General features: G+C 61.5%; 16 non-coding genes and 1 pseudogene across 16 annotated transcripts; all 17 read left to right on the plus strand.

Annotated features, from left to right (window-relative positions):
- The first annotated feature begins 126 nt into the window (after positions 1-126).
- Positions 127-290, plus strand: LOC138558238 (U1 spliceosomal RNA). The gene has a single exon (XR_011298391.1). It is a non-coding gene; the product is annotated as a U1 spliceosomal RNA (small nuclear RNA).
- Positions 291-1,157: 867 nt separating this feature from the next.
- On the plus strand, positions 1,158-1,321 carry LOC138558383 (U1 spliceosomal RNA). Its single transcript, XR_011298533.1, has one exon. It is a non-coding gene; the product is annotated as a U1 spliceosomal RNA (small nuclear RNA).
- Positions 1,322-2,187: 866 nt separating this feature from the next.
- LOC138558239 (U1 spliceosomal RNA) lies at positions 2,188-2,351 on the plus strand. The gene has a single exon (XR_011298392.1). It is a non-coding gene; the product is annotated as a U1 spliceosomal RNA (small nuclear RNA).
- An 867-nt stretch (positions 2,352-3,218) lies between these two features.
- Positions 3,219-3,382, plus strand: LOC138558384 (U1 spliceosomal RNA). The gene has a single exon (XR_011298534.1). It is a non-coding gene; the product is annotated as a U1 spliceosomal RNA (small nuclear RNA).
- An 866-nt stretch (positions 3,383-4,248) lies between these two features.
- LOC138558588 (U1 spliceosomal RNA) lies at positions 4,249-4,412 on the plus strand. Its single transcript, XR_011298732.1, has one exon. It is a non-coding gene; the product is annotated as a U1 spliceosomal RNA (small nuclear RNA).
- Positions 4,413-5,293: 881 nt separating this feature from the next.
- Positions 5,294-5,457, plus strand: LOC138558242 (U1 spliceosomal RNA). The gene has a single exon (XR_011298394.1). It is a non-coding gene; the product is annotated as a U1 spliceosomal RNA (small nuclear RNA).
- An 866-nt stretch (positions 5,458-6,323) lies between these two features.
- LOC138558243 (U1 spliceosomal RNA) lies at positions 6,324-6,487 on the plus strand. The gene has a single exon (XR_011298395.1). It is a non-coding gene; the product is annotated as a U1 spliceosomal RNA (small nuclear RNA).
- An 870-nt stretch (positions 6,488-7,357) lies between these two features.
- On the plus strand, positions 7,358-7,521 carry LOC138558589 (U1 spliceosomal RNA). The gene has a single exon (XR_011298733.1). It is a non-coding gene; the product is annotated as a U1 spliceosomal RNA (small nuclear RNA).
- Positions 7,522-9,134: 1,613 nt separating this feature from the next.
- On the plus strand, positions 9,135-9,272 carry LOC138558673 (U1 spliceosomal RNA; annotated as a pseudogene).
- Positions 9,273-10,138: 866 nt separating this feature from the next.
- LOC138558244 (U1 spliceosomal RNA) lies at positions 10,139-10,302 on the plus strand. The gene has a single exon (XR_011298396.1). It is a non-coding gene; the product is annotated as a U1 spliceosomal RNA (small nuclear RNA).
- Positions 10,303-11,172: 870 nt separating this feature from the next.
- On the plus strand, positions 11,173-11,336 carry LOC138558590 (U1 spliceosomal RNA). The gene has a single exon (XR_011298734.1). It is a non-coding gene; the product is annotated as a U1 spliceosomal RNA (small nuclear RNA).
- Positions 11,337-12,206: 870 nt separating this feature from the next.
- LOC138558591 (U1 spliceosomal RNA) lies at positions 12,207-12,370 on the plus strand. The gene has a single exon (XR_011298735.1). It is a non-coding gene; the product is annotated as a U1 spliceosomal RNA (small nuclear RNA).
- Positions 12,371-13,240: 870 nt separating this feature from the next.
- LOC138558592 (U1 spliceosomal RNA) lies at positions 13,241-13,404 on the plus strand. The gene has a single exon (XR_011298736.1). It is a non-coding gene; the product is annotated as a U1 spliceosomal RNA (small nuclear RNA).
- An 880-nt stretch (positions 13,405-14,284) lies between these two features.
- LOC138558245 (U1 spliceosomal RNA) lies at positions 14,285-14,448 on the plus strand. The gene has a single exon (XR_011298397.1). It is a non-coding gene; the product is annotated as a U1 spliceosomal RNA (small nuclear RNA).
- Positions 14,449-15,314: 866 nt separating this feature from the next.
- LOC138558385 (U1 spliceosomal RNA) lies at positions 15,315-15,478 on the plus strand. Its single transcript, XR_011298535.1, has one exon. It is a non-coding gene; the product is annotated as a U1 spliceosomal RNA (small nuclear RNA).
- Positions 15,479-16,344: 866 nt separating this feature from the next.
- LOC138558594 (U1 spliceosomal RNA) lies at positions 16,345-16,508 on the plus strand. The gene has a single exon (XR_011298738.1). It is a non-coding gene; the product is annotated as a U1 spliceosomal RNA (small nuclear RNA).
- Positions 16,509-17,388: 880 nt separating this feature from the next.
- On the plus strand, positions 17,389-17,552 carry LOC138558246 (U1 spliceosomal RNA). The gene has a single exon (XR_011298398.1). It is a non-coding gene; the product is annotated as a U1 spliceosomal RNA (small nuclear RNA).
- The last annotated feature ends 471 nt before the right edge of the window (positions 17,553-18,023 follow it).

Consider the following 18,023-nt stretch of genomic DNA (forward strand, 5'->3'; position numbering starts at 1 on the left):
GACAGGCAGCTCCGCAGACGCTCAGGGCTTCCGGGAGGGCTGGGGCTGGGTCAGGGCCGGCCTTCTCACCCTCGCTTAGCGGGGCTTCCAGAACAGGCCCAAGCCCTGCCCTCTGGCTCGCAACTCATACTTACCTGGCAGGGGAGCATCTGTGATCAGCAAGGCAGAGCTCCCAGGGTGAGGCTCATCCATTGCACATCGGATTTGCTGACCCCTGCGATGTCCCCAAATGCGGGATTCTCGACTGCATTATTTCTGGTAGTGGGGGACTGCGTTCGCGCTTTCCCCTGATTTATTGGTGAAAGAAAGAAAGAGTTTAGTGTGCAGAGTCAGGTTGTTTGCACACAGGGCCCAAGCTCGTGCAGCAGAGTTTATTTTGCTGCAGTCAAGAGGGCCAGCCCTGGGCCGTTCAGGGGTCCACAGGCCTGATGGATTGGTGAAATAAAAAAATGTGAAAGTCATGTGTGTCATGTGTAGGTTGGGCCCCTGAATGTTGCTGCGGTCAAGAGGGCCAGCATTCACTGGAGGGGTGAAGTGCACAGGTGCCTAACCCCAGACTTGTGCGCCCCATGATATCAGGTGCCCCGGTAGTTCTTGAAGCCAGCCTGCCCTGCCCGGGCTCTGCTTTCGCGCCCAGGCCCTCCAACCTAAGGAAGACCCAGCCAGCTCCTGGGGTTTTGGGGGCAGGGGTGAAACTGGCTCCCGGCCGCCGCTGCCGCCCGCCCCGTCCGAGCACCGATCGGGCACGATCGGGCCTTGCCGTGTCCTGGCGGGGGGCACCCCACCCGAGACGCTCTTGTTAAGCGGGGTGACCTGTCGGCTCAGGAGGGCCATGGACCCGCCTGGGGCCGACGGGCCAGTGGGCCCACTGCGCCAGGCCTGCTCGCTTTCCGACTGGGCCTGCTGGCTGGCAGCCAGGTCCGAATTTATGCAAATCTCAGGCCGAGCAGGGCCTGGTGGGAGACATGAACTGTGCCACAATGTGCCTCTTCTGCTGGGCTCTGCCTGCCGGAGCTTCCCCCTGCACGTGGGACAGGCAGCTCCGCAGACGCTCAGGGCTTCCGGGAGGGCTGGGGCTGGGTCAGGGCCGGCCTTCTCACCCTCGCTTAGCGGGGCTTCCAGAACAGGCCCAAGCCCTGCCCTCTGGCTCGCAACTCATACTTACCTGGCAGGGGAGCATCTGTGATCAGCAAGGCAGAGCTCCCAGGGTGAGGCTCATCCATTGCACATCGGATTTGCTGACCCCTGCGATGTCCCCAAATGCGGGATTCTCGACTGTATTATTTCTGGTAGTGGGGGACTGCGTTCGCGCTTTCCCCTGATTTATTGGTGAAAGAAAGAAAGAGTTTAGTGTGCGAGTCAGGTTGTTTGCACACAGGGCCCAAGCTCGTGCAGCAGAGTTTATTTTGCTGCAGTCAAGAGGGCCAGCCCTGGGCCGTTCAGGGGTCCACAGGCCTGATGGATTGGTGAAATAAAAAAATGTGAAAGTCATGTGTGTCATGTGTAGGTTGGGCCCCTGAATGTTGCTGCGGTCAAGAGGGCCAGCATTCACTGGAGGGGTGAAGTGCACAGGTGCCTAACCCCAGACTTGTGCGCCCCATGATATCAGGTGCCCCGGTAGTTCTTGAAGCCAGCCTGCCCTGCCCGGGCTCTGCTTTCGCGCCCAGGCCCTCCAACCTAAGGAAGGCCCAGCCAGCTCCTGGGGTTTTGGGGGCAGGGGTGAAACTGGCTCCCGGCCGCCGCTGCCGCCCGCCCCGTCCGAGCACCGATCGGGCACGATCGGGCCTTGCCGTGTCCTGGCGGGGGGCACCCCACCCGAGACGCTCTTGTTAAGCGGGGTGACCTGTCGGCTCAGGAGGGCCATGGACCCGCCTGGGGCCGACGGGCCAGTGGGCCCACTGCGCCAGGCCTGCTCGCTTTCCGACTGGGCCTGCTGGCTGGCAGCCAGGTCCGAATTTATGCAAATCTCAGGCCGAGCAGGGCCTGGTGGGAGACATGAACTGTGCCACAATGTGCCTCTTCTGCTGGGCTCTGCCTGCCGGAGCTTCCCCCTGCACGTGGGACAGGCAGCTCCGCAGACGCTCAGGGCTTCCGGGAGGGCTGGGGCTGGGTCAGGGCCGGCCTTCTCACCCTCGCTTAGCGGGGCTTCCAGAATAGGCCCAAGCCCTGCCCTCTGGCTCGCAACTCATACTTACCTGGCAGGGGAGCATCTGTGATCAGCAAGGCAGAGCTCCCAGGGTGAGGCTCATCCATTGCACATCGGATTTGCTGACCCCTGCGATGTCCCCAAATGCGGGATTCTCGACTGCATTATTTCTGGTAGTGGGGGACTGCGTTCGCGCTTTCCCCTGATTTATTGGTGAAAGAAAGAAAGAGTTTAGTGTGCAGAGTCAGGTTGTTTGCACACAGGGCCCAAGCTCGTGCAGCAGAGTTTATTTTGCTGCAGTCAAGAGGGCCAGCCCTGGGCCGTTCAGGGGTCCACAGGCCTGATGGATTGGTGAAATAAAAAAATGTGAAAGTCATGTGTGTCATGTGTAGGTTGGGCCCCTGAATGTTGCTGCGGTCAAGAGGGCCAGCATTCACTGGAGGGGTGAAGTGCACAGGTGCCTAACCCCAGACTTGTGCGCCCCATGATATCAGGTGCCCCGGTAGTTCTTGAAGCCAGCCTGCCCTGCCCGGGCTCTGCTTTCGCGCCCAGGCCCTCCAACCTAAGGAAGGCCCAGCCAGCTCCTGGGGTTTTGGGGGCAGGGGTGAAACTGGCTCCCGGCCGCCGCTGCCGCCCGCCCCGTCCGAGCACCGATCGGGCACGATCGGGCCTTGCCGTGTCCTGGCGGGGGGCACCCCACCCGAGACGCTCTTGTTAAGCGGGGTGACCTGTCGGCTCAGGAGGGCCATGGACCCGCCTGGGGCCGACGGGCCAGTGGGCCCACTGCGCCAGGCCTGCTCGCTTTCCGACTGGGCCTGCTGGCTGGCAGCCAGGTCCGAATTTATGCAAATCTCAGGCCGAGCAGGGCCTGGTGGGAGACATGAACTGTGCCACAATGTGCCTCTTCTGCTGGGCTCTGCCTGCCGGAGCTTCCCCCTGCACGTGGGACAGGCAGCTCCGCAGACGCTCAGGGCTTCCGGGAGGGCTGGGGCTGGGTCAGGGCCGGCCTTCTCACCCTCGCTTAGCGGGGCTTCCAGAACAGGCCCAAGCCCTGCCCTCTGGCTCGCAACTCATACTTACCTGGCAGGGGAGCATCTGTGATCAGCAAGGCAGAGCTCCCAGGGTGAGGCTCATCCATTGCACATCGGATTTGCTGACCCCTGCGATGTCCCCAAATGCGGGATTCTCGACTGTATTATTTCTGGTAGTGGGGGACTGCGTTCGCGCTTTCCCCTGATTTATTGGTGAAAGAAAGAAAGAGTTTAGTGTGCGAGTCAGGTTGTTTGCACACAGGGCCCAAGCTCGTGCAGCAGAGTTTATTTTGCTGCAGTCAAGAGGGCCAGCCCTGGGCCGTTCAGGGGTCCACAGGCCTGATGGATTGGTGAAATAAAAAAATGTGAAAGTCATGTGTGTCATGTGTAGGTTGGGCCCCTGAATGTTGCTGCGGTCAAGAGGGCCAGCATTCACTGGAGGGGTGAAGTGCACAGGTGCCTAACCCCAGACTTGTGCGCCCCATGATATCAGGTGCCCCGGTAGTTCTTGAAGCCAGCCTGCCCTGCCCGGGCTCTGCTTTCGCGCCCAGGCCCTCCAACCTAAGGAAGGCCCAGCCAGCTCCTGGGGTTTTGGGGGCAGGGGTGAAACTGGCTCCCGGCCGCCGCTGCCGCCCGCCCCGTCCGAGCACCGATCGGGCACGATCGGGCCTTGCCGTGTCCTGGCGGGGGGCACCCCACCCGAGACGCTCTTGTTAAGCGGGGTGACCTGTCGGCTCAGGAGGGCCATGGACCCGCCTGGGGCCGACGGGCCAGTGGGCCCACTGCGCCAGGCCTGCTCGCTTTCCGACTGGGCCTGCTGGCTGGCAGCCAGGTCCGAATTTATGCAAATCTCAGGCCGAGCAGGGCCTGGTGGGAGACATGAACTGTGCCACAATGTGCCTCTTCTGCTGGGCTCTGCCTGCCGGAGCTTCCCCCTGCACGTGGGACAGGCAGCTCCGCAGACGCTCAGGGCTTCCGGGAGGGCTGGGGCTGGGTCAGGGCCGGCCTTCTCACCCTCGCTTAGCGGGGCTTCCAGAACAGGCCCAAGCCCTGCCCTCTGGCTCGCAACTCATACTTACCTGGCAGGGGAGCATCTGTGATCAGCAAGGCAGAGCTCCCAGGGTGAGACTCCTCCATTGCACATCGGATTTGCTGACCCCTGCGATGTCCCCAAATGCGGGATTCTCGACTGCATTATTTCTGGTAGTGGGGGACTGCGTTCGCGCTTTCCCCTGATTTATTGGTGAAAGAAAGAAAGAGTTTAGTGTGCGAGTCAGGTTGTTTGCACACAGGGCCCAAGCTCGTGCAGCAGAGTTTATTTTGCTGCAGTCAAGAGGGCCAGCCCTGGGCCGTTCAGGGGTCCACAGGCCTGATGGATTGGTGAAATAAAAAAATGTGAAAGTCATGTGTGTCATGTGTAGGTTGGGCCCCTGAATGTTGCTGCGGTCAAGAGGGCCAGCATTCACTGGAGGGGTGAAGTGCACAGGTGCCTAACCCCAGACTTGTGCGCCCCATGATATCAGGTGCCCCGGTAGTTCTTGAAGCCAGCCTGCCCTGCCCGGGCTCTGCTTTCGCGCCCAGGCCCTCCAACCTAAGGAAGGCCCAGCCAGCTCCTGGGGTTTTGGGGGCAGGGGTGAGACTGGCTCCCGGCCGCCGCTGCCGCCCGCCCCGTCCGAGCACCGGATCGGGCACGATCGGGCCTTGCCTTCACGGCCTTGCCGTGTCCTGGCGGGGGGCACCCCACCCGAGACGCTCTTGTTAAGCGGGGTGACCTGTCGGCTCAGGAGGGCCATGGACCCGCCTGGGGCCGACGGGCCAGTGGGCCCACTGCGCCAGGCCTGCTCGCTTTCCGACTGGGCCTGCTGGCTGGCAGCCAGGTCCGAATTTATGCAAATCTCAGGCCGAGCAGGGCCTGGTGGGAGACATGAACTGTGCCACAATGTGCCTCTTCTGCTGGGCTCTGCCTGCCGGAGCTTCCCCCTGCACGTGGGACAGGCAGCTCCGCAGACGCTCAGGGCTTCCGGGAGGGCTGGGGCTGGGTCAGGGCCGGCCTTCTCACCCTCGCTTAGCGGGGCTTCCAGAACAGGCCCAAGCCCTGCCCTCTGGCTCGCAACTCATACTTACCTGGCAGGGGAGCATCTGTGATCAGCAAGGCAGAGCTCCCAGGGTGAGGCTCATCCATTGCACATCGGATTTGCTGACCCCTGCGATGTCCCCAAATGCGGGATTCTCGACTGCATTATTTCTGGTAGTGGGGGACTGCGTTCGCGCTTTCCCCTGATTTATTGGTGAAAGAAAGAAAGAGTTTAGTGTGCGAGTCAGGTTGTTTGCACACAGGGCCCAAGCTCGTGCAGCAGAGTTTATTTTGCTGCAGTCAAGAGGGCCAGCCCTGGGCCGTTCAGGGGTCCACAGGCCTGATGGATTGGTGAAATAAAAAAATGTGAAAGTCATGTGTGTCATGTGTAGGTTGGGCCCCTGAATGTTGCTGCGGTCAAGAGGGCCAGCATTCACTGGAGGGGTGAAGTGCACAGGTGCCTAACCCCAGACTTGTGCGCCCCATGATATCAGGTGCCCCGGTAGTTCTTGAAGCCAGCCTGCCCTGCCCGGGCTCTGCTTTCGCGCCCAGGCCCTCCAACCTAAGGAAGGCCCAGCCAGCTCCTGGGGTTTTGGGGGCAGGGGTGAAACTGGCTCCCGGCCGCCGCTGCCGCCCGCCCCGTCCGAGCACCGATCGGGCACGATCGGGCCTTGCCGTGTCCTGGCGGGGGGCACCCCACCCGAGACGCTCTTGTTAAGCGGGGTGACCTGTCGGCTCAGGAGGGCCATGGACCCGCCTGGGGCCGACGGGCCAGTGGGCCCACTGCGCCAGGCCTGCTCGCTTTCCGACTGGGCCTGCTGGCTGGCAGCCAGGTCCGAATTTATGCAAATCTCAGGCCGAGCAGGGCCTGGTGGGAGACATGAACTGTGCCACAATGTGCCTCTTCTGCTGGGCTCTGCCTGCCGGAGCTTCCCCCTGCACGTGGGACAGGCAGCTCCGCAGACGCTCAGGGCTTCCGGGAGGGCTGGGGCTGGGTCAGGGCCGGCCTTCTCACCCTCGCTTAGCGGGGCTTCCAGAACAGGCCCAAGCCCTGCCCTCTGGCTCGCAACTCATACTTACCTGGCAGGGGAGCATCTGTGATCAGCAAGGCAGAGCTCCCAGGGTGAGGCTCATCCATTGCACATCGGATTTGCTGACCCCTGCGATGTCCCCAAATGCGGGATTCTCGACTGCATTATTTCTGGTAGTGGGGGACTGCGTTCGCGCTTTCCCCTGATTTATTGGTGAAAGAAAGAAAGAGTTTAGTGTGCGAGTCAGGTTGTTTGCTCACAGGGCCCAAGCTCGTGCAGCAGAGTTTATTTTGCTGCAGTCAAGAGGGCCAGCCCTGGGCCGTTCAGGGGTCCACAGGCCTGATGGATTGGTGAAATAAAAAAATGTGAAAGTCATGTGTGTCATGTGTAGGTTGGGCCCCTGAATGTTGCTGCGGTCAAGAGGGCCAGCATTCACTGGAGGGGTGAAGTGCACAGGTGCCTAACCCCAGACTTGTGCGCCCCATGATATCAGGTGCCCCGGTAGTTCTTGAAGCCAGCCTGCCCTGCCCGGGCTCTGCTTTCGCGCCCAGGCCCTCCAACCTAAGGAAGGCCCGGCCAGCTCCTGGGGTTTTGGGGGCAGGGGTGAGACTGGCTCCCGGCCGCCGCTGCCGCCCGCCCCGTCCGAGCACCGATCGGGCCTTGCCTTCACGGCCTTGCCGTGTCCTGGCGGGGGGCACCCCACCCGAGACGCTCTTGTTAAGCGGGGTGACCTGTCGGCTCAGGAGGGCCATGGACCCGCCTGGGGCCGACGGGCCAGTGGGCCCACTGCGCCAGGCCTGCTCGCTTTCCGACTGGGCCTGCTGGCTGGCAGCCAGGTCCGAATTTATGCAAATCTCAGGCCGAGCAGGGCCTGGTGGGAGACATGAACTGTGCCACAATGTGCCTCTTCTGCTGGGCTCTGCCTGCCGGAGCTTCCCCCTGCACGTGGGACAGGCAGCTCCGCAGACGCTCAGGGCTTCCGGGAGGGCTGGGGCTGGGTCAGGGCCGGCCTTCTCACCCTCGCTTAGCGGGGCTTCCAGAACAGGCCCAAGCCCTGCCCTCTGGCTCGCAACTCATACTTACCTGGCAGGGGAGCATCTGTGATCAGCAAGGCAGAGCTCCCAGGGTGAGACTCCTCCATTGCACATCGGATTTGCTGACCCCTGCGATGTCCCCAAATGCGGGATTCTCGACTGCATTATTTCTGGTAGTGGGGGACTGCGTTCGCGCTTTCCCCTGATTTATTGGTGAAAGAAAGAAAGAGTTTAGTGTGCGAGTCAGGTTGTTTGCTCACAGGGCCCAAGCTCGTGCAGCAGAGTTTATTTTGCTGCAGTCAAGAGGGCCAGCCCTGGGCCGTTCAGGGGTCCACAGGCCTGATGGATTGGTGAAATAAAAAAATGTGAAAGTCATGTGTGTCATGTGTAGGTTGGGCCCCTGAATGTTGCTGCGGTCAAGAGGGCCAGCATTCACTGGAGGGGTGAAGTGCACAGGTGCCTAACCCCAGACTTGTGCGCCCCATGATATCAGGTGCCCCGGTAGTTCTTGAAGCCAGCCTGCCCTGCCCGGGCTCTGCTTTCGCGCCCAGGCCCTCCAACCTAAGGAAGGCCCAGCCAGCTCCTGGGGTTTTGGGGGCAGGGGTGAAACTGGCTCCCGGCCGCCGCTGCCGCCCGCCCCGTCCGAGCACCGATCGGGCACGATCGGGCCTTGCCGTGTCCTGGCGGGGGGCACCCCACCCGAGACGCTCTTGTTAAGCGGGGTGACCTGTCGGCTCAGGAGGGCCATGGACCCGCCTGGGGCCGACGGGCCAGTGGGCCCACTGCGCCAGGCCTGCTCGCTTTCCGACTGGGCCTGCTGGCTGGCAGCCAGGTCCGAATTTATGCAAATCTCAGGCCGAGCAGGGCCTGGTGGGAGACATGAACTGTGCCACAATGTGCCTCTTCTGCTGGGCTCTGCCTGCCGGAGCTTCCCCCTGCACGTGGGACAGGCAGCTCCGCAGACGCTCAGGGCTTCCGGGAGGGCTGGGGCTGGGTCAGGGCCGGCCTTCTCACCCTCGCTTAGCGGGGCTTCCAGAACAGGCCCAAGCCCTGCCCTCTGGCTCGCAACTCATACTTACCTGGCAGGGGAGCATCTGTGATCAGCAAGGCAGAGCTCCCTGGCTGACGGTGAGGGGGGCACTATCTGTGCGAGCATTCATGAACAGACGGGGCCTCTGCCCACACAGGAGCTGCCCAAGGGGGTGCCCGGCAGAGGAAACAGCGTACCACCTCTTCTGGGCATGCCCCTTTGCAAGGAAACTGCGCAGGGCCCTGAACACTGAGTTGAGTGCTCACATCCCGCCCCAAGACATTATACACCAGTCTGTGCTGTACGGACTCTTTGCACAGACCCACACAGTAGAGGCAATCCAGAACTGCTGGAGGATCCTCTGCTGCCTGAAGGACATTCTCCTCTACGCAAGGAAACGCCTGGTCCTCAATAATGAGCTGCTGACAACCGAAGCCTGCCGCAGGATGGTCCACGGCCTGCTAAGAGACTACGAAATCAAGGACAGCCTGGAAGATGGGGGCCCTGAGTAAAACCCCCAGCCCAGGCAATCATCCAAAAATAAAATAAAGGAAAAGAGAACTCTTAGCCTACTCAGGCAAAACACGAACACTTTGTAAACCACAGACTCTGAACAGAAAATATATATGTACCCACCCAAATGCCCAAAGTAAAATTGAAACCACCCCTTCTGCTTTGAGGGGGGAATGTAATTGCCACAAAAGTCTTCTTATTGAATTGAATTTATTACCCTTGTATCATCTTTAAGCACATAATAAAGATATTTTAAAAAAAAAAAAAAAAAAAAAAAAAAAGCAAAGCAGAGCTCCCAGGGTGAGGCTCATCCATTGCACATCGGATTTGCTGACCCCTGCGATGTCCCCAAATGCGGGATTCTCGACTGTATTATTTCTGGTAGTGGGGGACTGCGTTCGCGCTTTCCCCTGATTTATTGGTGAAAGAAAGAAAGAGTTTAGTGTGCGAGTCAGGTTGTTTGCACACAGGGCCCAAGCTCGTGCAGCAGAGTTTATTTTGCTGCAGTCAAGAGGGCCAGCCCTGGGCCGTTCAGGGGTCCACAGGCCTGATGGATTGGTGAAATAAAAAAATGTGAAAGTCATGTGTGTCATGTGTAGGTTGGGCCCCTGAATGTTGCTGCGGTCAAGAGGGCCAGCATTCACTGGAGGGGTGAAGTGCACAGGTGCCTAACCCCAGACTTGTGCGCCCCATGATATCAGGTGCCCCGGTAGTTCTTGAAGCCAGCCTGCCCTGCCCGGGCTCTGCTTTCGCGCCCAGGCCCTCCAACCTAAGGAAGGCCCAGCCAGCTCCTGGGGTTTTGGGGGCAGGGGTGAAACTGGCTCCCGGCCGCCGCTGCCGCCCGCCCCGTCCGAGCACCGATCGGGCACGATCGGGCCTTGCTGTGTCCTGGCGGGGGGCACCCCACCCGAGACGCTCTTGTTAAGCGGGGTGACCTGTCGGCTCAGGAGGGCCATGGACCCGCCTGGGGCCGACGGGCCAGTGGGCCCACTGCGCCAGGCCTGCTCGCTTTCCGACTGGGCCTGCTGGCTGGCAGCCAGGTCCGAATTTATGCAAATCTCAGGCCGAGCAGGGCCTGGTGGGAGACATGAACTGTGCCACAATGTGCCTCTTCTGCTGGGCTCTGCCTGCCGGAGCTTCCCCCTGCACGTGGGACAGGCAGCTCCGCAGACGCTCAGGGCATCCGGGAGGGCTGGGGCTGGGTCAGGGCCGGCCTTCTCACCCTCGCTTAGCGGGGCTTCCAGAACAGGCCCAAGCCCTGCCCTCTGGCTCGCAACTCATACTTACCTGGCAGGGGAGCATCTGTGATCAGCAAGGCAGAGCTCCCAGGGTGAGGCTCATCCATTGCACATCGGATTTGCTGACCCCTGCGATGTCCCCAAATGCGGGATTCTCGACTGCATTATTTCTGGTAGTGGGGGACTGCGTTCGCGCTTTCCCCTGATTTATTGGTGAAAGAAAGAAAGAGTTTAGTGTGCGAGTCAGGTTGTTTGCTCACAGGGCCCAAGCTCGTGCAGCAGAGTTTATTTTGCTGCAGTCAAGAGGGCCAGCCCTGGGCCGTTCAGGGGTCCACAGGCCTGATGGATTGGTGAAATAAAAAAATGTGAAAGTCATGTGTGTCATGTGTAGGTTGGGCCCCTGAATGTTGCTGCGGTCAAGAGGGCCAGCATTCACTGGAGGGGTGAAGTGCACAGGTGCCTAACCCCAGACTTGTGCGCCCCATGATATCAGGTGCCCCGGTAGTTCTTGAAGCCAGCCTGCCCTGCCCGGGCTCTGCTTTCGCGCCCAGGCCCTCCAACCTAAGGAAGGCCCGGCCAGCTCCTGGGGTTTTGGGGGCAGGGGTGAGACTGGCTCCCGGCCGCCGCTGCCGCCCGCCCCGTCCGAGCACCGATCGGGCCTTGCCTTCACGGCCTTGCCGTGTCCTGGCGGGGGGCACCCCACCCGAGACGCTCTTGTTAAGCGGGGTGACCTGTCGGCTCAGGAGGGCCATGGACCCGCCTGGGGCCGACGGGCCAGTGGGCCCACTGCGCCAGGCCTGCTCGCTTTCCGACTGGGCCTGCTGGCTGGCAGCCAGGTCCGAATTTATGCAAATCTCAGGCCGAGCAGGGCCTGGTGGGAGACATGAACTGTGCCACAATGTGCCTCTTCTGCTGGGCTCTGCCTGCCGGAGCTTCCCCCTGCACGTGGGACAGGCAGCTCCGCAGACGCTCAGGGCTTCCGGGAGGGCTGGGGCTGGGTCAGGGCCGGCCTTCTCACCCTCGCTTAGCGGGGCTTCCAGAACAGGCCCAAGCCCTGCCCTCTGGCTCGCAACTCATACTTACCTGGCAGGGGAGCATCTGTGATCAGCAAGGCAGAGCTCCCAGGGTGAGACTCCTCCATTGCACATCGGATTTGCTGACCCCTGCGATGTCCCCAAATGCGGGATTCTCGACTGCATTATTTCTGGTAGTGGGGGACTGCGTTCGCGCTTTCCCCTGATTTATTGGTGAAAGAAAGAAAGAGTTTAGTGTGCGAGTCAGGTTGTTTGCACACAGGGCCCAAGCTCGTGCAGCAGAGTTTATTTTGCTGCAGTCAAGAGGGCCAGCCCTGGGCCGTTCAGGGGTCCACAGGCCTGATGGATTGGTGAAATAAAAAAATGTGAAAGTCATGTGTGTCATGTGTAGGTTGGGCCCCTGAATGTTGCTGCGGTCAAGAGGGCCAGCATTCACTGGAGGGGTGAAGTGCACAGGTGCCTAACCCCAGACTTGTGCGCCCCATGATATCAGGTGCCCCGGTAGTTCTTGAAGCCAGCCTGCCCTGCCCGGGCTCTGCTTTCGCGCCCAGGCCCTCCAACCTAAGGAAGGCCCGGCCAGCTCCTGGGGTTTTGGGGGCAGGGGTGAGACTGGCTCCCGGCCGCCGCTGCCGCCCGCCCCGTCCGAGCACCGATCGGGCCTTGCCTTCACGGCCTTGCCGTGTCCTGGCGGGGGGCACCCCACCCGAGACGCTCTTGTTAAGCGGGGTGACCTGTCGGCTCAGGAGGGCCATGGACCCGCCTGGGGCCGACGGGCCAGTGGGCCCACTGCGCCAGGCCTGCTCGCTTTCCGACTGGGCCTGCTGGCTGGCAGCCAGGTCCGAATTTATGCAAATCTCAGGCCGAGCAGGGCCTGGTGGGAGACATGAACTGTGCCACAATGTGCCTCTTCTGCTGGGCTCTGCCTGCCGGAGCTTCCCCCTGCACGTGGGACAGGCAGCTCCGCAGACGCTCAGGGCTTCCGGGAGGGCTGGGGCTGGGTCAGGGCCGGCCTTCTCACCCTCGCTTAGCGGGGCTTCCAGAACAGGCCCAAGCCCTGCCCTCTGGCTCGCAACTCATACTTACCTGGCAGGGGAGCATCTGTGATCAGCAAGGCAGAGCTCCCAGGGTGAGACTCCTCCATTGCACATCGGATTTGCTGACCCCTGCGATGTCCCCAAATGCGGGATTCTCGACTGCATTATTTCTGGTAGTGGGGGACTGCGTTCGCGCTTTCCCCTGATTTATTGGTGAAAGAAAGAAAGAGTTTAGTGTGCGAGTCAGGTTGTTTGCTCACAGGGCCCAAGCTCGTGCAGCAGAGTTTATTTTGCTGCAGTCAAGAGGGCCAGCCCTGGGCCGTTCAGGGGTCCACAGGCCTGATGGATTGGTGAAATAAAAAAATGTGAAAGTCATGTGTGTCATGTGTAGGTTGGGCCCCTGAATGTTGCTGCGGTCAAGAGGGCCAGCATTCACTGGAGGGGTGAAGTGCACAGGTGCCTAACCCCAGACTTGTGCGCCCCATGATATCAGGTGCCCCGGTAGTTCTTGAAGCCAGCCTGCCCTGCCCGGGCTCTGCTTTCGCGCCCAGGCCCTCCAACCTAAGGAAGGCCCGGCCAGCTCCTGGGGTTTTGGGGGCAGGGGTGAGACTGGCTCCCGGCCGCCGCTGCCGCCCGCCCCGTCCGAGCACCGATCGGGCCTTGCCTTCACGGCCTTGCCGTGTCCTGGCGGGGGGCACCCCACCCGAGACGCTCTTGTTAAGCGGGGTGACCTGTCGGCTCAGGAGGGCCATGGACCCGCCTGGGGCCGACGGGCCAGTGGGCCCACTGCGCCAGGCCTGCTCGCTTTCCGACTGGGCCTGCTGGCTGGCAGCCAGGTCCGAATTTATGCAAATCTCAGGCCGAGCAGGGCCTGGTGGGAGACATGAACTGTGCCACAATGTGCCTCTTCTGCTGGGCTCTGCCTGCCGGAGCTTCCCCCTGCACGTGGGACAGGCAGCTCCGCAGACGCTCAGGGCTTCCGGGAGGGCTGGGGCTGGGTCAGGGCCGGCCTTCTCACCCTCGCTTAGCGGGGCTTCCAGAACAGGCCCAAGCCCTGCCCTCTGGCTCGCAACTCATACTTACCTGGCAGGGGAGCATCTGTGATCAGCAAGGCAGAGCTCCCAGGGTGAGACTCCTCCATTGCACATCGGATTTGCTGACCCCTGCGATGTCCCCAAATGCGGGATTCTCGACTGCATTATTTCTGGTAGTGGGGGACTGCGTTCGCGCTTTCCCCTGATTTATTGGTGAAAGAAAGAAAGAGTTTAGTGTGCGAGTCAGGTTGTTTGCACACAGGGCCCAAGCTCGTGCAGCAGAGTTTATTTTGCTGCAGTCAAGAGGGCCAGCCCTGGGCCGTTCAGGGGTCCACAGGCCTGATGGATTGGTGAAATAAAAAAATGTGAAAGTCATGTGTGTCATGTGTAGGTTGGGCCCCTGAATGTTGCTGCGGTCAAGAGGGCCAGCATTCACTGGAGGGGTGAAGTGCACAGGTGCCTAACCCCAGACTTGTGCGCCCCATGATATCAGGTGCCCCGGTAGTTCTTGAAGCCAGCCTGCCCTGCCCGGGCTCTGCTTTCGCGCCCAGGCCCTCCAACCTAAGGAAGGCCCAGCCAGCTCCTGGGGTTTTGGGGGCAGGGGTGAGACTGGCTCCCGGCCGCCGCTGCCGCCCGCCCCGTCCGAGCACCGATCGGGCACGATCGGGCCTTGCCTTCACGGCCTTGCCGTGTCCTGGCGGGGGGCACCCCACCCGAGACGCTCTTGTTAAGCGGGGTGACCTGTCGGCTCAGGAGGGCCATGGACCCGCCTGGGGCCGACGGGCCAGTGGGCCCACTGCGCCAGGCCTGCTCGCTTTCCGACTGGGCCTGCTGGCTGGCAGCCAGGTCCGAATTTATGCAAATCTCAGGCCGAGCAGGGCCTGGTGGGAGACATGAACTGTGCCACAATGTGCCTCTTCTGCTGGGCTCTGCCTGCCGGAGCTTCCCCCTGCACGTGGGACAGGCAGCTCCGCAGACGCTCAGGGCTTCCGGGAGGGCTGGGGCTGGGTCAGGGCCGGCCTTCTCACCCTCGCTTAGCGGGGCTTCCAGAACAGGCCCAAGCCCTGCCCTCTGGCTCGCAACTCATACTTACCTGGCAGGGGAGCATCTGTGATCAGCAAGGCAGAGCTCCCAGGGTGAGGCTCATCCATTGCACATCGGATTTGCTGACCCCTGCGATGTCCCCAAATGCGGGATTCTCGACTGCATTATTTCTGGTAGTGGGGGACTGCGTTCGCGCTTTCCCCTGATTTATTGGTGAAAGAAAGAAAGAGTTTAGTGTGCGAGTCAGGTTGTTTGCACACAGGGCCCAAGCTCGTGCAGCAGAGTTTATTTTGCTGCAGTCAAGAGGGCCAGCCCTGGGCCGTTCAGGGGTCCACAGGCCTGATGGATTGGTGAAATAAAAAAATGTGAAAGTCATGTGTGTCATGTGTAGGTTGGGCCCCTGAATGTTGCTGCGGTCAAGAGGGCCAGCATTCACTGGAGGGGTGAAGTGCACAGGTGCCTAACCCCAGACTTGTGCGCCCCATGATATCAGGTGCCCCGGTAGTTCTTGAAGCCAGCCTGCCCTGCCCGGGCTCTGCTTTCGCGCCCAGGCCCTCCAACCTAAGGAAGGCCCAGCCAGCTCCTGGGGTTTTGGGGGCAGGGGTGAAACTGGCTCCCGGCCGCCGCTGCCGCCCGCCCCGTCCGAGCACCGATCGGGCACGATCGGGCCTTGCCGTGTCCTGGCGGGGGGCACCCCACCCGAGACGCTCTTGTTAAGCGGGGTGACCTGTCGGCTCAGGAGGGCCATGGACCCGCCTGGGGCCGACGGGCCAGTGGGCCCACTGCGCCAGGCCTGCTCGCTTTCCGACTGGGCCTGCTGGCTGGCAGCCAGGTCCGAATTTATGCAAATCTCAGGCCGAGCAGGGCCTGGTGGGAGACATGAACTGTGCCACAATGTGCCTCTTCTGCTGGGCTCTGCCTGCCGGAGCTTCCCCCTGCACGTGGGACAGGCAGCTCCGCAGACGCTCAGGGCTTCCGGGAGGGCTGGGGCTGGGTCAGGGCCGGCCTTCTCACCCTCGCTTAGCGGGGCTTCCAGAACAGGCCCAAGCCCTGCCCTCTGGCTCGCAACTCATACTTACCTGGCAGGGGAGCATCTGTGATCAGCAAGGCAGAGCTCCCAGGGTGAGGCTCATCCATTGCACATCGGATTTGCTGACCCCTGCGATGTCCCCAAATGCGGGATTCTCGACTGTATTATTTCTGGTAGTGGGGGACTGCGTTCGCGCTTTCCCCTGATTTATTGGTGAAAGAAAGAAAGAGTTTAGTGTGCGAGTCAGGTTGTTTGCACACAGGGCCCAAGCTCGTGCAGCAGAGTTTATTTTGCTGCAGTCAAGAGGGCCAGCCCTGGGCCGTTCAGGGGTCCACAGGCCTGATGGATTGGTGAAATAAAAAAATGTGAAAGTCATGTGTGTCATGTGTAGGTTGGGCCCCTGAATGTTGCTGCGGTCAAGAGGGCCAGCATTCACTGGAGGGGTGAAGTGCACAGGTGCCTAACCCCAGACTTGTGCGCCCCATGATATCAGGTGCCCCGGTAGTTCTTGAAGCCAGCCTGCCCTGCCCGGGCTCTGCTTTCGCGCCCAGGCCCTCCAACCTAAGGAAGGCCCAGCCAGCTCCTGGGGTTTTGGGGGCAGGGGTGAAACTGGCTCCCGGCCGCCGCTGCCGCCCGCCCCGTCCGAGCACCGATCGGGCACGATCGGGCCTTGCCGTGTCCTGGCGGGGGGCACCCCACCCGAGACGCTCTTGTTAAGCGGGGTGACCTGTCGGCTCAGGAGGGCCATGGACCCGCCTGGGGCCGACGGGCCAGTGGGCCCACTGCGCCAGGCCTGCTCGCTTTCCGACTGGGCCTGCTGGCTGGCAGCCAGGTCCGAATTTATGCAAATCTCAGGCCGAGCAGGGCCTGGTGGGAGACATGAACTGTGCCACAATGTGCCTCTTCTGCTGGGCTCTGCCTGCCGGAGCTTCCCCCTGCACGTGGGACAGGCAGCTCCGCAGACGCTCAGGGCTTCCGGGAGGGCTGGGGCTGGGTCAGGGCCGGCCTTCTCACCCTCGCTTAGCGGGGCTTCCAGAACAGGCCCAAGCCCTGCCCTCTGGCTCGCAACTCATACTTACCTGGCAGGGGAGCATCTGTGATCAGCAAGGCAGAGCTCCCAGGGTGAGACTCCTCCATTGCACATCGGATTTGCTGACCCCTGCGATGTCCCCAAATGCGGGATTCTCGACTGCATTATTTCTGGTAGTGGGGGACTGCGTTCGCGCTTTCCCCTGATTTATTGGTGAAAGAAAGAAAGAGTTTAGTGTGCGAGTCAGGTTGTTTGCACACAGGGCCCAAGCTCGTGCAGCAGAGTTTATTTTGCTGCAGTCAAGAGGGCCAGCCCTGGGCCGTTCAGGGGTCCACAGGCCTGATGGATTGGTGAAATAAAAAAATGTGTAAGTCATGTGTGTCATGTGTAGGTTGGGCCCCTGAATGTTGCTGCGGTCAAGAGGGCCAGCATTCACTGGAGGGGTGAAGTGCACAGGTGCCTAACCCCAGACTTGTGCGCCCCATGATATCAGGTGCCCCGGTAGTTCTTGAAGCCAGCCTGCCCTGCCCGGGCTCTGCTTTCGCGCCCAGGCCCTCCAACCTAAGGAAGGCCCAGCCAGCTCCTGGGGTTTTGGGGGCAGGGGTGAGACTGGCTCCCGGCCGCCGCTGCCGCCCGCCCCGTCCGAGCACCGATCGGGCACGATCGGGCCTTGCCTTCACGGCCTTGCCGTGTCCTGGCGGGGGGCACCCCACCCGAGACGCTCTTGTTAAGCGGGGTGACCTGTCGGCTCAGGAGGGCCATGGACCCGCCTGGGGCCGACGGGCCAGTGGGCCCACTGCGCCAGGCCTGCTCGCTTTCCGACTGGGCCTGCTGGCTGGCAGCCAGGTCCGAATTTATGCAAATCTCAGGCCGAGCAGGGCCTGGTGGGAGACATGAACTGTGCCACAATGTGCCTCTTCTGCTGGGCTCTGCCTGCCGGAGCTTCCCCCTGCACGTGGGACAGGCAGCTCCGCAGACGCTCAGGGCTTCCGGGAGGGCTGGGGCTGGGTCAGGGCCGGCCTTCTCACCCTCGCTTAGCGGGGCTTCCAGAACAGGCCCAAGCCCTGCCCTCTGGCTCGCAACTCATACTTACCTGGCAGGGGAGCATCTGTGATCAGCAAGGCAGAGCTCCCAGGGTGAGGCTCATCCATTGCACATCGGATTTGCTGACCCCTGCGATGTCCCCAAATGCGGGATTCTCGACTGCATTATTTCTGGTAGTGGGGGACTGCGTTCGCGCTTTCCCCTGATTTATTGGTGAAAGAAAGAAAGAGTTTAGTGTGCGAGTCAGGTTGTTTGCACACAGGGCCCAAGCTCGTGCAGCAGAGTTTATTTTGCTGCAGTCAAGAGGGCCAGCCCTGGGCCGTTCAGGGGTCCACAGGCCTGATGGATTGGTGAAATAAAAAAATGTGAAAGTCATGTGTGTCATGTGTAGGTTGGGCCCCTGAATGTTGCTGCGGTCAAGAGGGCCAGCATTCACTGGAGGGGTGAAGTGCACAGGTGCCTAACCCCAGACTTGTGCGCCCCATGATATCAGGTGCCCCGGTAGTTCTTGAAGCCAGCCTGCCCTGCCCGGGCTCTGCTTTCGCGCCCAGGCCCTCCAACCTAAGGAAGGCCCAGCCAGCTCCTGGGGTTTTGGGGGCAGGGGTGAAACTGGCTCCCGGCCGCCGCTGCCGCCCGCCCCGTCCGAGCACCGATCGGGCACGATCGGGCCTTGCCG

Source organism: Ambystoma mexicanum, unplaced genomic scaffold, assembly GCF_040938575.1.
Source record: "Ambystoma mexicanum isolate Mex_15411 unplaced genomic scaffold, UKY_AmexF1_1 Mex_scaf34, whole genome shotgun sequence".
Classification (NCBI taxonomy): Eukaryota; Metazoa; Chordata; class Amphibia; order Caudata; family Ambystomatidae; genus Ambystoma; species Ambystoma mexicanum.